The sequence below is a fragment of the Vulpes vulpes genome, chromosome 13 (genome assembly GCF_048418805.1).
Source record: "Vulpes vulpes isolate BD-2025 chromosome 13, VulVul3, whole genome shotgun sequence".
NCBI lineage: Eukaryota > Metazoa > Chordata > Mammalia > Carnivora > Canidae > Vulpes > Vulpes vulpes.
In genome coordinates, this window is record NC_132792.1 from 38,351,567 (window position 1) to 38,366,911 (window position 15,345).

The 15,345-nt window shown below is 56.6% G+C and overlaps 1 protein-coding gene across 17 annotated transcripts in view; it reads right to left on the reverse strand.

Annotated features, from left to right (window-relative positions):
- Positions 1-8,565, reverse strand: part of CPQ (carboxypeptidase Q) — a 398,486-nt gene extending 389,921 nt beyond the window's left edge. For 6 of the 17 annotated variants that reach the window (XM_072734258.1, XM_072734267.1, XM_072734259.1 and 3 more), the window contains exon 1: positions 8,411-8,564. The gene's annotated coding sequence lies outside the window, so the exon portion shown is untranslated. Of the gene's footprint in view, positions 1-5,064; positions 7,642-8,131; positions 8,204-8,410 lie in introns of those variants that run through there. The other 11 variants (XM_072734263.1, XM_072734268.1, XM_072734270.1 and 8 more) reach the window with 8 other exon arrangements.
- Between the last annotated feature and the right edge of the window lie 6,780 nt (positions 8,566-15,345).

Below are 15,345 nucleotides of genomic sequence, written 5' to 3' on the forward strand. Positions count from 1 at the left end.
CTCAGAAGTATAAGATATACTGTGGAGACTGAACGATAAGCAAGAACTAAAGAGCAAATAAATCAGTGAAAATGAACTATAAGGAAAAAAGAATGTGGGTGATCTGGATCATTAAAAAAGGACTTCGTAAGAGAGGCAAGACTTCAGTCAGGCTTTTAAAGATAATTAAGTTTTAGTCGACTGAGAGGAAAGCAAAAAGAAGGGCATTTGGGGTCTGGGAACAGTAGAAAGATACAAAGATAGAAATGAACTCAGACAGAGAGGAATTCACTTAGAGGAGATAAGGCTGAAAATCAGAATTTGGAAGTGACTCAGAATTCACACAGCATAGAAGAAGAAAAAGAAATCACCATCATCTGAACGATATTAATTTACAAATTTTTCTCAAACACACATTTTCTCATTTAAGTAACCAAATATCTTCGATGAAATGCAGAGTGAAACACGGAGGGACCTGAATTTAGATCAGACATTCACCCTTGTGCCATGTACACACCAATCAAATAACTGGAGGGGGGGGATATTTGGGGGGTAGGGTGCCCTTTTCCCAGTGAGATAAATCTGCCAATATTTTAAAAGATAGATATAAAGAGAGAGACTAGAAAGCTGATGAAGATCCTAATTAGAAAGACAGTGGTGAACATGGGGAAGAAAGGAGTAAATCCAGGGGGGATTTCAGAAGAAGATACATGATTTGACAGAAGGGGAAGGAAGGGAGTCAAAGCAAAAGCTAAGGGTTCCATTGTGGGCACTAAGGAAAATACTGGTAACTGGTCAAGGGGATTAAAAATATAAATGATGAGTTTATGTTTCGACACTGAATTTCAAGAACTCTCTAAGTTTGTAGAAAGGCAGGGAAAAAAAGAAAGACATCAAGGGGCGCCTGGGTGGCTGAGTCTCAAGCATCTGCCTTTGGCTCAGGTCATCATCTCAGGGCCCTGGGATCAAGTCCTGCATTGGGCTCCCTGCTCCGGGTGGGATCTGCTTCTCCCTCTGCCTCTGCCCCTCCCCCTGACTTGTGCTCTTTCTCGTTTGCTCTCTCTTTCAAATAAACAAATAAAATCTTAAAAAACAACAACAACAAAACATCAAGCCAAGGAGCAGAGCATGCTGTACACTGTGAGCTGCTAATCAAAACTAAGCCGTCCGGAACCTAGGAGCCCAGAGCCCCACTGAACCGGTCATCTCAACCAAGGTGGCTATTGGCACTCCATAGTAGACTATGGCAGCTATGGTTTTTGTCTTCTCAGCATACTTCCCCCATTCTCTGTTTTCTTTAATGTCATCCTCCCTGATCCCCACACTGGTCTAGGCTGGCTGCAGCCACAGTACCCTCCTCATCCCACATTCCACACCCAAACCACAGTTCTTTGAAAGAATTAATAAGATCAACAAGCCACTGACCAGGCTTCTCAAAAAGAAAAAAGAAAGGTCCCAAATAAATAAAATCATGGATGAAAGAAGAGGGATCACAACCGACATCAAAGAAATACAGACAATATAAGAACATATTATGAGCCACAATCTGCCAACGAATTAGGCAACCTGGAAGAAACAGATAAATTCCTAGAGACATATAAACTACCAAAGCTGAAACAGGAAGAAATAGAAAACCTGAATAGATCCATAACCAGCAAGGAAATGAAATAATTAGAAATCCCCCATAAAAAACAAGAGTCCATGGTTGGATGGCTTCCCAGGGGAATTCCACCAAACATTTAAAGAAGAATTAATACCTATTCTTCCGAAACCACTCCAAAAAACAGAAACGGAAGGAAAACTTCCAAAATCTTTCTACGAGGCCAGCATCACCTTGATCCCAAAACCAAAGACCCCCACCAAAATCTACTGACTCTACAAATCTAGTTTTCTAGATGGATGAAAATAAAATAAACTTAGAAAATACATGAAATCGGGATCCCTGGGTGGCGCAGCGGTTTGGCGCCTGCCTTTGGCCCAGGGCGCGATCCTGGAGATCCGGGATCGAATCCCACATCGGGCTCCTGGTGCATGGAGCCTGCTTCTCCCTCTGCCTGTGTCTCTGCCTCTCTCTCTCTCTCTCTCTCTGTGACTATCATAAAAATAAAAAAAATTAAAAAAAAAAAAAGAAAATACATGAAATCGAAACTTCAAACTATTGGAAGGCCACTGCAGTATCTCTGTCCCTCAACCAGCCTACGTTGACGATCGAACATTTGCAATTAACTTGTGTCCTTAAAATTATACTTGAGTAAAGGTAAAGTGTCCATGTGTTGGGGAACAAGGCTGTTTCCACTGAGATTTCCAGAGATCCAGGATGTAGATCTGGAGCCGGAGGCTCCCACGGTGCCTACTGTTTGCTGAAACCCCGTCTACACAGAGTCAAACCCAGCAGGACAAGCTAAGCTGAAAGACAGACAATTAGGGACCGAGATGGGCCCGTATTACATCATCTGTGTCCTGGATCCCACCATGCCTAAAGCCGGCTGAATCGCTGAACTTTCCAGTAATCAAAGTCATAGACTCTCTCTTATAATTTAATCTCCTTTTAGTTGCCTTGCTTTCACTTAAAACCAAATGTCCCGATTCGACATCGCCAAACCTGTCAACTTCCCCAAAGTCTTCTCAACTGAGAAAGACCATTTCCCTCTTTCTGCTAATGAAACCGCAACTGTCCCTCCCACCCAGCTCAACAGTACAAAATCCTCTATTTACTCAGTCAGCCGCTAAATCTCATCTTTCTACCCTCTTACGGCTCGGCTCGTCCTTTTGTCCCTACAGAGAAGAATTTCCAGCTCTTTAACCCAGGTCTCTATTTCCCTCACGTAGCAACAGAGTTCCTGAGCGAGGACTCGTCCTCATGTGCGGTGCCCGCCTCGGTCCCCATCCGGGACGGAAGGTGGCTGCCCCCCACCTGCCGCCCGGCCCCCAGACCCAGTGGCTCCCGCCCGCCGGCCCCTCGCTCCCCTCATCGGACCCAGTGTACCCCCCACGGCCGTCCGTTCTCAGCTGCGCCCTCATATTTCCCGACCCCCCGGATCCCCCAAGGCAGCTGCCACGAAGTGTGTCCACAGTCCCCGGCGGGGGCCGGGGACTCAAGGACAACCCCCGGGGTGTGAGGCTGAACCCCAGACACAGCAGGCGAGCAGGGCCCCGGAGTCCACGGGCTGAGGTGCCACTACCGCAACACAAACACAGGGCACATCCGGGGTGAGACGGAGGAGTTAGGGCCAGAGAGGAGAAACCGAGGGATCAAGGGCAGGGACGCCGCCCTTCTGAGCCCGAAGTGCCAGCCTCGGCCCCAAGAGGGAGGAGCCTGGAAGTTGCCGCTCCTGTCCTTGCAACAACCAACGGGACACACCAGAATGAAAACCAACAGTTGTCCCTGGACCTCCCAGGACCCTAAGGATGCACAGCAAGCCAGCACCCTAAGATCCAAGGGGACGGGGGAACCCGAGGCTGCGTGGAGCCCAGGTCTGCTTACGTGGGGTGAGGATGCCCACGTGGCCATCTGGGAGGGTGGCAGGGGGCTTCAGGGTCGGGCGGGCGGGCGGGGCGAGCAGCGGGTGCCGGCCACCAACACAGAGGAGCAGAGACAGAGGGGAACCATTAAGGAATCACGACAGCGGTGGCTCGTGGTGACTGAGGGCTCCCCGCGCGGCGGGCCTGTCCGAAATGTTTACGCTTCTTTGGAAGTTTTGTTTTCTGATGATTTTATTTATTTATGTGAGACAGAGCGAGAGAGCGAGAGTGAGCACGGGCGGGGCGGGGGGCAGAGGGAGAAGCAGGCGCCCCGCTGAGCAGGGGGCCAGATGCGGGACTTGATCCCGGGACCCCGAGATCACGCCCTGAGCTGCAGGCAGGCCTTAACCACTGAGCCCCCAGGCGCCGCCTGAATGTCAGCGTTTCTTGAGTCTCCAGCAAACCCGGATTATTTTTCCCTCGCTGCTGTGACACATCACTACAGACCCTACACAACGCGGTGTAAACGTATCGGCCTGCAGCCCCGAGCTCGGGTCCAACCTGGGACCCACCAGGTAAACATCAGGGCGCGGGCAGGGCCGTTCCCCGGGCGTTCCAGGAGGCCGTGTGCTTGTCCCCGGCGCGTGCGGCCCGCGCGGTCCCTGTCTCATGCCTCCCCACCCCGCCCCCATCCTCGCAGACGACCCCGCGGGTCCCGGCCCGCAGTCCGGGTCACCAAGTCTTGCCCTCCCTACTTCCTGACTGTCTCCCAAAGCTGGGTTGGTTCAGACCCTTGTCCTATGTCATCCGGCGTCCCCATCCTCCCTGCCTTCCCTCCTCCTCTGTCTCTAGCTCCTCCAAAGCATGACTGTTGCAGCTATTTCCTGGGGGAAAACCCAATCACAAGACTCCTCTGATTAAAAATTCTGCTTAAATTAAAAAAAAAAAAAAAAAAAAAAAAAAAGCTCTGAAACAGATCATCCACACGTGAGAAAGTCTAGATAGCCCGGGCCCACGCTCATCAGACCTTTCCTGTGGCCCCAGAAGCTCCCGCCTCCCCCGGGAGCCCCAGGCCATGGCCGAGGACATCAGCACGTGCTCAATAAAATAATAACTAAGGAAAAGCTCCAGAGGCCTGGAAGCACTCTGGCCCCACTTCTTGGCCCCCCCTAGAGAAGCAGGGCCCAGGAATAAAGGGAAAGGACGAAAAATCTGACTGAGGCAAACACATGAATGGGTGGCTTGGGTTTCTTTTGGGGGGGGGGGGTTAGTTTGTTTTTAAAAGCTAAGTGGTTTAGGGAGGGTTAGCGGGGAAGAAAGCACATTTTAAAGCTCTAGCTCCGGGGCAAGTAATAAAAATTGTTGCTTTAATGTTGTTTTTTTTTCCGTGATACTGTGAGCCACGGAAGGTCTCTGCTATCACAGCAGCCTGCGGGGCAGAGTTCCAGCCTCCCGAGCTAAATCAAAGTGGCACCGGCTCTCAGTTTTCCAAGTGGCCGGACAGGTCCCTCCCTGCCTTCCGTGAGGCTAAACCTGACGGACAGCGAAGAAACAAAGTGAGTTTCCACTTATTCTGTGAGCCCCGTGGTCCTCTGGTTGCTCCCCGGGGCCCAGGAGACTCACCCTGCACGGTCGTCCCCGGCTTACAGGGACGCTGTCGGCCATTTTCTGCAGCAGGAGCTGCGGGTGTCGCGCAGGAGGCCAGAAGGCCTCGTCGAGGACGCGGCTCGTCCAGGACACGACGTGCTTGGCGCTCGCCGCTCGCCGCTGGAAGCTCTTCGGCGATGCCAGCGCTCGATGGCACCAGCTTACACTCCCCGAACTGGTTTAGTCTGAACGTGGGTAAAATGAGGGCGCGTGTGCATTTAGGTCAAAGCACCCGAGTCCTCCGGGTGGAACCCAGTAATTTTCAAAATGAAATAATAATCAATTCTCTATGATTCAGTCTTAATCATTCCAGCCCTAAGATCCCACCCTAAATTTCCCCACGATGCCCCCGAGTGATATAAACATGTCCCAGAACGTGCACGGAGACCCCATTCTCGAACGTCACACGCTCTCCTGGCAGACATGCCTGTTGTTTCTGGGAGAAACCGCGACTCCAACTGTCTGTGTTTTGAGTACTTGACTTTCCTATTTTCCAAGCATCTCCTATTTGGGAAGGCTGGTCGGGGATTCCAACGGTACCCGCTCTTAGGTTTATGGTAAGGATTAGATGGGGCAATAGAAGTAGAAAGATCAAACAGAACAGCGCTCGCCGCATGGTCAGCGCCCCACAAATATCGACCTTTGTTACATTCCACGCCTGAACGACACATGACCTCGTAGCTGGCTCTTTGGGGAAAAGCTCGAGAAAGTCGGTGTTTCTCACCAAGTACCACTTCTCCCAACAGTCTTGAAGTAACCGAAGTGGGTGACGTTAATTTTATTTTACTTAACACGTTTGGGATTTTGGGTTTGTTAAATGCAGCGTGCAAAAAAATAACCTTGATATGTTTGTAAAACGACTTTTTAAGGGCCATTAGAAAAGTCTCTAAGGCCCTTCCAGCTCCAGAAGAATGTTGTGATCTATAATAACTAATTCCAAATGCATGCAAATTAACGGTGATACAATTCTCCAGATCCCCGGGAGATGTGCGGCGCCCTCGGCTGGGATGCTCTGGGAACACGTCGGAGCCCGCCTGAGCCTCTGCAATGCAGCCTCCACCCTTGCCCCCGTGCCCCAGCAGCCCGCCGTCGTCTATTCTCTGCGTGAGCTCCCAGATGCTCCCAGATGCTCCCAGGTCCTCCGGCGGCAGATGCGGAGAAGAGTGAGCAAGGGGCTGCGACCCACAGAGAGGAGAGTGGGGCCGAGATTCTTCAGAATCCCAGCGAGACGGGCGGGGGGAGCTGAGGCCTATGAAGGCACCTAATCTGGCCTTCAGCCCCATGAACCTTGAAGTCTGCCTCAGGAGGGGCCCCGTCAACCCTCCCTCACCTGGGAGATTGAGAAACTGAGTCCTGGGGGCAGCCTGGGGGGGGCTCCGCAGTTGGGCGCCGCCTTGGGCCCAGGACGTGACCCTGGGGTCCCGGGATCGAGTCCTGCGTCGGGCCCCTGCATGGAGCCTGCTTCTCCCTCTGCCTGTGTCTCTGCCTCTCTCTCTCTCTATCTCTCTCTCTCTGTGTGTGTCTCTCATGAATAAATGAATAAAATCTTAAAAAAAAAAAAAAAAAGAAAAGAAAAGAAACTGAGAGCTGGAGCAGTCAAATGCCGAGTCCAGAGTCATCCAGCTTTTCCGGAACTCGAGTCCGAGGACCGGTCGGGTTGGGGCAGCGGCCCGGGGCCTCAAGGCTGTCTCGGCCCAGGGAGCTGCCGAGGGAGCCGCCTCTGCACAGACCAACGTGTCACCCTTGGGGCCTGGGCTCCGCTAGGCGCCCCCGTCACCCATGACTGGCACCTGCCGCAGGGAGACAGACGGCGTCGTCACAGCCCCGGATGCAAGGCAGACACGGAGGCTGCAAGCAAGTTGCTCAGAGCAAGGTCGCGTGTTTGTACCCGTGGAGGTACCCCTTATCGCCCGGAAGGACGGCGATGCTGTGATGTCCCAGCGGCCCACGGTGGAAGCCAACCCCCGGGACAGAAGGCCTAGGCACGCTTTACAGGAATCTACCCCCACTGGGAATCCAAGCGGGCGCTTCTGGGGATTATTTTCTTTAAAAAGAGTAGAAGAAAGGTCCTTTGAGGTGAACGCGTCCATGTACAAGGGCGCAACCTCGTCACCACTCTGGAAACCACCCAACAGAGGGGGAGCCGCGGCCGGGGCACGGCCTCCCCTCGGCCTCCCCTCGGCCTCCCCTCGGCCTCCGCTCGGCCTCCCCTCGGCCTCTGTTCCGCCTGTGCCTCCTCCCCTGCGCTCTGCTCCCAGGCGCCATTCACTTACTCAACAGGAACTTTTCAGGTGTGCTCCCAAGGCACCTGCTCGTCCCCCCAGTACTTAGGGAGGACCACCGAGTTCCCTTGGTACTTAGGGAGGCCCCCAAGTCCCCTGGGTACTAGGGACACCCCCCGAGTCTCCTTGGTAATCAGGGACCCCCACGCCCTCAGTACTTAGGGAGGCCCCCTGAGTCCCCTTAGTACTTACAGAGGCCCCCCCAAGTCCCCTCAGTACTTAGGGAGGCCCCTTGAGTCCCCTGGGTACTTAGGGACGCCCCCCATCCTCTCATAACTAGCACCCTTTCGTACTAGGGATGCCCCTGTCCTCTCAGTACAAGGGATCCCCCATCCCCCCAGTACTATGGATCCCCTGTCCCCCCCAGTACTAGGGATCCCCACCCTGACCCCTAGTGCTAGGGATTCCCCATTCCCCTCAGTACCAGGGACCCCCCACTCCCTGAGTACTTAGGGATGCCCCCCATCCCCCCAGTACTTAGGAGGCCCTCTGAGTCCCCTGAGTACTTAGGGACCCCGTCCCCCCAGTACCTGGAACCCCCGTCCCCCCAGTACTAGGGACCCCCGTCCCCCAGTACTTAAGGACCCCTGCCCCCCCAGTACCAGGGACCCCGTCCCCCCAGTACCTGGGACCCCTGTCCCCCAGTACTTAAGGACCCCTGCCCCCCCAGTACCAGGACCCCCCTCCCCCAGTACTAGGACCCCCTCCCCCCAGTACTAGGACCCCCCTCCCCCAGTACCAGGACCCCGTCTCCCCAGTACCAGGGCCCCCAGCCCCGCGCCGAGGAGCGGCCACTGCGGTGCGGAGCGGCCCAGCGGGCTCCACCGGAAGCGAAGGCGCAGGGCGCGGGGAGGGGGGAGCGGAGGCCGCGGGGCGGGGCCGGTCCTCGTGGGCCGGGGGCGCCGCAGGGCCTGGAGGCCGCGCTCTGGGCCCGGGTCCGCGGGGGCGGCTCCTCCGTCCGTCCCGGCCCCCCCCTCCCCGCCCGCGAATCCGCGACCTACAGCACCCCCCCGGGGCCCCGCGGGCCTTCGAGGACGCACCTGCACCTGCACCTGCACCTGCACCTGCGCCTGCCGGCGGCGGGGGCGGCAGGGGCGGCGGGCGAGCGGCGGCCCTCTGGTCCCGGCGGCGGCCACACCCCTGCGCCGCGGACGGGAGAGCGAAGTGGGCGGGGGAGGCCAGGGGGTGCGGCGGGCCCGGGGGGGGGGGGAGAGAAGGGCGCGGGGTGGGAGGGAGGGTGCAGGGGGGTGCGGAGGGCGGGGGGGGGGCGGAGGGGGGCGGAAGGGCGCGGAGGCGGGCGGGGGGAGGGAGGGCGCAGGGGGGGGGCGGGAAGGCGGGGGAGGGGTGCGGAGGGCGCGGGGGTGCGGAGGGGGCGGAAGGGCGCGGAGGCGGGCGGGGGGAGGGAGGGTGCGGGGGGGCGGAAGGCGCGGGGGGAGCGGGAAGGCGGGGGAGGGGCGCGGAGGGCGCGGGGGGGAGGAGGGCGCGGGGGGGGAGGAGGGCGCGGGGGGTGGGAGGAGGGCGTGGGGGGAGGGTGCGGAGGGCAGGGGGGCGGAGGGGGGTGGAAGGGCGGGGAGGCGGGCGGGGGGAGGGAGGGTGCAGGGGGGGCGGAGGGCGCGGGGGGGGGGCGGGAAGGCGGGGGAGGGGTGCGGAGGGCGCGGGGGGTGGAGGGGGGCGGAAGGGCGCGGAGGCAGGCGGGGGGAGGGAGGGTGCAGGGGGGTGCGGAGGGCGGGGGGGGCGGAGGGGGGCGGAAGGGCGCGGAGGCGGGCGGGGGAGGGAGGGTGCAGGAGGGCGGGGGGGCGGGAAGGCGGGGGAGGGGTGCGGAGGGCGCGGGGGGGAGGAGGGCGCGGGGGGGTGGGAGGAGGGCGTGGGGGAGGGTGCGGAGGGGGGCGGAAGGGCGCGGAGGCGGGCGGGGGGAGGGAGGGTGCAGGGGGGTGCGGAGGGCGGGGGGGGGGCGGAGGGGGGCGGAAGGGCGCGGAGGCGGGCGGGGGAGGGAGGGTGCAGGAGGGCGGGGGGGGCGGGAAGGCGGGGGAGGGGTGCGGAGGGCGCGGGGGGGAGGAGGGCGCGGGGGGGTGGGAGGAGGGCGTGGGGGAGGGTGCGGAGGGCGGGGGGGCGGAGGGGGGCGGAAGGGCGCGGAGGCGGGCGGGGGGAGGGAGGGGGCGGGGGGGCGGAGGGCGAGGGGGGAGCGGGAAGGCGGGGGAGGGGTGCGGAGGGCGCGGGGGGGGGGAGGAGGGCGCGGGGGGAGGGTGCGGAGGGCGGGGGCGGGCGGAGGGGGGCGGAAGGGCGCGGAGGCGGGCGGGGGGAGGGAGGGTGCGGGGGGGGGCGGAGGGCGCGGGGGGGGGGCGGGAAGGCGGGGGAGGGGTGCGGAGGGCGCGGGGGGGGGCAGGAGGGCGTGGGGGGAGGGGGCGGAGGGCGCGTGGGGGGGAGGAGGGAGGCGGGAGGGGGGTGCGGAGGGCGGGAGCCGAGGGGCCTGGACACAGGGCAGGGACTCCGCCTTCAGGACCCCAGGTGCCCTCCAGCCCCTCCCCCCAGGGCCCACGTGGCCCCAGGGTACAGGTGGACCAGATGGCCCCTCACCTCCAGCGTTGGGGCTCCTGTTGGTAAATGCAGAGTGTCCCGCTGCACCGGAGCCCCCAATGTTTCAGGAGGGACATGGTGACTGGGAGTCACCCTCAGCCCCTGGACCCGGGGGTGTCCCCCCCCCCCGCCCCGCGCCCTCTGGGCCGCGGGGAGCCTGGAAGGTGCGCAGCCCAGGTGGGGTGCAGGAGGGAGCGCAGGTGCCGCGCCTTCGGGAGGGGCCTTGCAGGTGCAGGTGCAGGTGGCGGGTGCGGCTGGCTGCGGAGCTTGGGGACCCTGAAAGCTGCGGAGCTTGGGGACCCTGAAAGCGTTATTGCCTGGTGCAGGCTGCCGGGTGGTTAGGGCCGTAGCGTGGTTAGGGCCCCAGGGTGGTTAGGGCCCTGGCGTGGTTAGGGCCACAGGGTGGTTAGGGCCACAGGGTGATTAGGGCCGCAGGGTGGTTAGGGCCGGAAGGGGCATCCGCAGGGCAGCAGGCGGCAGGGAGCCGGCCACGCTGTCTGCCCACCTGCACTCACCTCAGCAAGTTGCTTGCATTCCTGGTCACAGAGTGGGTGCTCAAGTGTTTTCTACGTTTTATGTTTTGATAAATTTGAATTTCTTCCTTTAACCATACTCTTACCAAATACAGACGGTGAAACACGGAACAATTCAGGTCTCCTTTTAACTGAAAAAAAAATTTTTTTAATCCAAAAAATAAGAAAAAGAAAAACTAGACACTCATTGGAAGAAAAAAAAAAGTGTAAAGCGTTCAATGTGCCCTTCCCTACACACGCGTCACCGTCAGTTAATAATCTCTCTCAACTTTTATCGACCTTGTTGCCCTTCGAATAAGCCATGACCTTAGAGACCTCGGAGGTCCCTAGTCCCGGCCCTGGGACCCTGGCCCCTGGCAGGCTCACCTCCGCGGGGCCGTGTCCCCCTCACCACACCGCTCTTTGCTCAAGCTGTCGGGGTAAAGGACACGTTTTCACTATTTCCAGTGGGTCGTGCACTGTTATTTTCGTAACAGAACTAAACACTTGCTAGAGGGGCGTCTGGGCGGCTCAGCCCATCAAGCGGGAACTCCTGATTCTGCTCAGGTCATGATCTCAGGGTGTGAGACTGGGCCCCCCACCCCTAGCCCCTCCCTTGGGCTCCCTGCTTGATTCTCTCTCTTCCTTGCCCTCCACCCCTCCCCCGGGCTCGCTGCCCCCCCCAATTCTCTCCCTGTCAAATAAATACATAAAATCTTTTTTAAAAATTGGCTCTCCCCTTACTTGTACAAAAATGTTTCCAGCTGGTTTTGTTTCCCGTGTGCCTCCTACACGTGACGTCCGCGTGTCTGTGTGGCTCTTCGCGGCGCTCCCCGTCTGGGGACCCTTACGCCCCCAGTTCTGCTCACGAAGGGACGGCGGGCGCCCGCAGCCTCGGGCTGGCTGCCTTAGGGTCAGGCCCCTGTGTGCCTTGAGCCCACGGGCCGGCCGCCGGGGACCCCTGGGCCCTCAGGAGGTGCCCAGGACCCTGCCCCGAGCCCTCAGCGCTTGTCACCCCCGGCGGGTGGGTGGCGCTGCTCACCCACTACCCAGGAAGAAACTGAGGCACCGAGGGGTCGCTGGTACGGTTCCCGCAGCAGCACAGTAGCCTTCTGGCCTGCGCCCCGGCCGCGCCCCGACCGCGCCCCGACCGGCCAGCGCTTCGCACCCGCAGGCCGACCCCCACCACACCACGGCAGCGCTTCCCCCTCCTGGAGGAGAGGGGACTCCTCGGTGGACCCCCAAACCTGCCGCCCCCAGCAGCAGCCTGGCCCCTTCCCTGCTCCCAGGGTCCCTCCTCCTGGCCCAGGGGCCCCTGGCCTCGAGAAGGTGCGGGTGGCAGCAGCACCCCTCCGTTGGGCAACAGGCAGGGCTCAGTGAGCTGCTGGGGACCCGAGCTGGGGTGTGAGACACACAGGGCCGGGGGCTCTGGGAGGGGGACCCAGGCGCAGGACAGGCAGCTGAGGAGGCAGGTGGGGGGGAAGGACAGGAGGAAGTCAGGGGCCTGACAGGTGCGCCGCAGCCCTGGGTGGCCTCGGCCTGGTCCCCATGGGAGCCGCACCCTGGCTCAAGCGGGTGAGGCTGGCCCTGGGGGACACGGCCATGGCTGCGCCTGCCAGATGCTTGGGCGCGGGGCGGCCACCCAGATCCAGGATGCAGCGGAGGGAAGGGGGCAGAGATGGAGAGAGACAACCGCGACAGAGCCCGGGAGGAGGCTGTGTAAGACGCCGAAGGACCGAAGGCCCGAAGGCCCGAAGGGCCATGGGCAGGGCTCCCGGCACCCCGCGCCTCAAGGGGGTCCCCGGCCTCTGCGCTGGAGGCCCGGGCTGGCTGGCCTGTCGGTCCACGTAGACCATAAGGACGCAGAGACGGCAGGTTCTGACTTGGCCACGTGGGAGCAGTGATTGGTCATTAACCTCTACATTTTCAGCTCTCTTTTCTGCAAAAAAAGAGAAGCAGCAGCAGCAGCAAAGTTCTGATGATAAGATGAGAAAAGGGAGGGCAAGGTAAGCTGTAGCACGTGGGGCGGTGGGCGGGTGACAAATACTTCAAAGGTTTAGCGGCAAAGAAAGAGGGACCGAGGCAGGCACCCCTGGGTGTGGGAGAGTGGCCTTCAAACAGGAGCAGCGGATGGGTGACCGCAGTGTCATCCGACCTGAGATGGCCAGAGCGTGGCAGGGGTGCTCCCAATAATGGGGCCAGGACGTCGGGGGCCTGTGCTCCTTGGGGTCCTCAAGGACTTGCCAAGAGCAGACAGGGAAGGCGAGTTCAAGTCCCCAGTTCCAAGATTCAGAACCTCCAAGGTCACATTGTCTCCTTCCAAACACTGATTTGCCTGCAAGGTGTCGTTTATAGTTTATAATTGCCTTTCTCCTGCTTTTCCAAAGAAAAAACTCCAAAAAAAAAAAAAAAAGAAAAGAAAAAGAAAAAAATCCTGTCGCATACCCCACACCTCTCCAGAACGGGTTGCCCTGATGGAGAGATGACCCCGAAGCCAAGCTGAGGGCATTTCGACATTTCCTTTGTGACTCCCACGTATCCCACGAAGATTCATTTCCAGTATCTTACACTTATGTTCAATAACTATGTATTGAATGCATAATATATTTATATTTTAATAAATTAGGTACTCTCGGGATTTAAAATAATTCAATTTGGAGAAAAAAAATGATCACACAGGAAATATTTTTAAAGTTTCTACTCGCATTCCCGCCACCAGCAGGTCAGAGGGCTCCCCTTTCTCCGCGTCCTCGCCAACACCTGTTGATTCTAGCCATCCTGACAAGCATGGGGTGATATCTTGTGGTGGTTTTGATTTGTGTTTCCTGGGAGATCCCTGCTGTTGAGCATCTTTTCATGTGTCTGTTGGCCACCTGGACGTCTTCTCTGGAAAAACGTCTGTTCATGGCTTCCGTCCATTTTTAAATTGGATTATTTGGTTTTGGGGTGTTGAGTTTTATAAGCTCTCTCTATATATATTGGATACTAACCCTTTATCTGATTAGACATTTGCAAATACCTTCTCCCATCTGTAGGTTGCCTTTTAGGCCTGTTGACTGTTTCCTTTGCTGTGCAGAAGCTTTTTATCTTGATGAAGTCCCAATAGTTCATTTTTGCTTTTGTTTCTCCTGCCTCAGGAGACAAAGCTAGTAAGAAGTTGCTAAGGCCAGTGTCGAAGGGACTACCGCCTGTGCTCTCCTCAAGGATTTTAATGGTTTCCTGTCTCACATTTAGGTCTTTAATACATTTTGAGTTTATCTTTGTATATCGTGTCAGAAAGTGGTCCAGTTTGGCTCTTTTGCATGTTGCTGCCCAGTTTTCCCAACACCATTTGTTGAAGACGTTGTCTTTTTCCCATTGCCTATTCTTTCCTACTTTGTTGAAGATTAATTGATCCTATACTTGTGGGTTCGTGTCTGGGTTTCCCATTCCATTCCACTGATCTGTGTCTATTGTTGTGCCAGTACCATACTGTTTTGATCACTACAGCTTTGTAATATAAGTTGAGGTCCAGGCTGTGACCCCTCCAGCTTTGCTTTGCTTTTTCAAAGCTACTTTGGCTATTTTGGGTCTTTTGTGGCTCCATACAAACTTTAGGATTGTTTGTTCTAGCTCTATAACAAGCAGAAATTTTTTAAAGTTAAACTTACATGTGTATTTTTTTTTATTGTGGAGAAAAAGTATGATAGAGCAATCAACAGAACATTTGGAAGCATAAAAACCAGGGGGATAAAATTCTGGATGAGGGTCATTAGGATGGAAAACAACTTTATGAAAGGAAAGGAACAATTCAAAATTTTTGACTATTAAATAACAGTTTTTCAAGAATTTTTTTTTTAACAGGTGATGGTTAGTGCCCAGCCATTATAGAACTTAAATTCCACTGTATATATCTAGAAGAGTGATATGGGGGCCTGGGTGGCTCAGTCAGTTGGGCATCCCACTCTTGATTCGTGTCAGGTCATGATCTCGGGGTCGTGAGATGGAGCCCACATGGGGCTCTGCACTGGGCATGGAACCTGCTTAAGATTCTCTCTCTCTCTCTCTGTCTGCCCCCCCCCCCCCCCCCCCCCCCCCGCTCATGCTTTCTCTGTATCACTCGCCTTCCTCTTTGGGAAACAAAAACAGAAGAGTGATATGACAGTTTTATTTTGAAACATCAATATTTATAACATGCTGGAAACTTCTGTCCAACTATTAACCCTACAATGAAAATTATAGAGCCAAATGGTTTTTTTTTAATGTGCCTAGGAGAATTTTAGCAAATATAAATCATGGGTTTACATGACTTAGAAGTTAAAGTCTATCTCTGCCATTTATTAGCTGTAGCCGTGGGCTAGCCATTTAACCTAAGCATTCATTTCCTTACCTATAAAATGAGAACTAATAAGACCTACATTGCAGATTAGATTGAATAAACTTTGCAAAAATCCCTAGCAAACCTGACACTCAAGCTTGGTACTCAGTAAATGTTACTTGGTGGTATTCGGTGTTAATAATAGCTAATATTGGGGATCCCTGTGTGGCTCAGCAGTTTGGTGCCTGCCTTTGGCCCAGGGCGTGATCCTGGAGTCCCGGGATCGAGTCCCGCGTTGGGCTCCTGGCATGGAGCCTGCTTCTCCCTCTGCCTGTGTCTCTGCCTCTCTCTCTCTCCATGTCTATCATAAATAAATAAATAAATCTTAAAAAAATAATAGTAGCTAATATTTCTTGATAACTTACTCTATGATAAACGCTGCGCTAATGCGGTTTAATTCTCACATGATTCTATGAGGTGTGTTTCTATGAATCATAGACAAGTAATCATAAGAGAAGTAAGTAATCAAAGATAAGTAAATGGAGATGTGTCTTCATTTTTCACCTACTTTCCTCAACAACTGGTTAGTGGC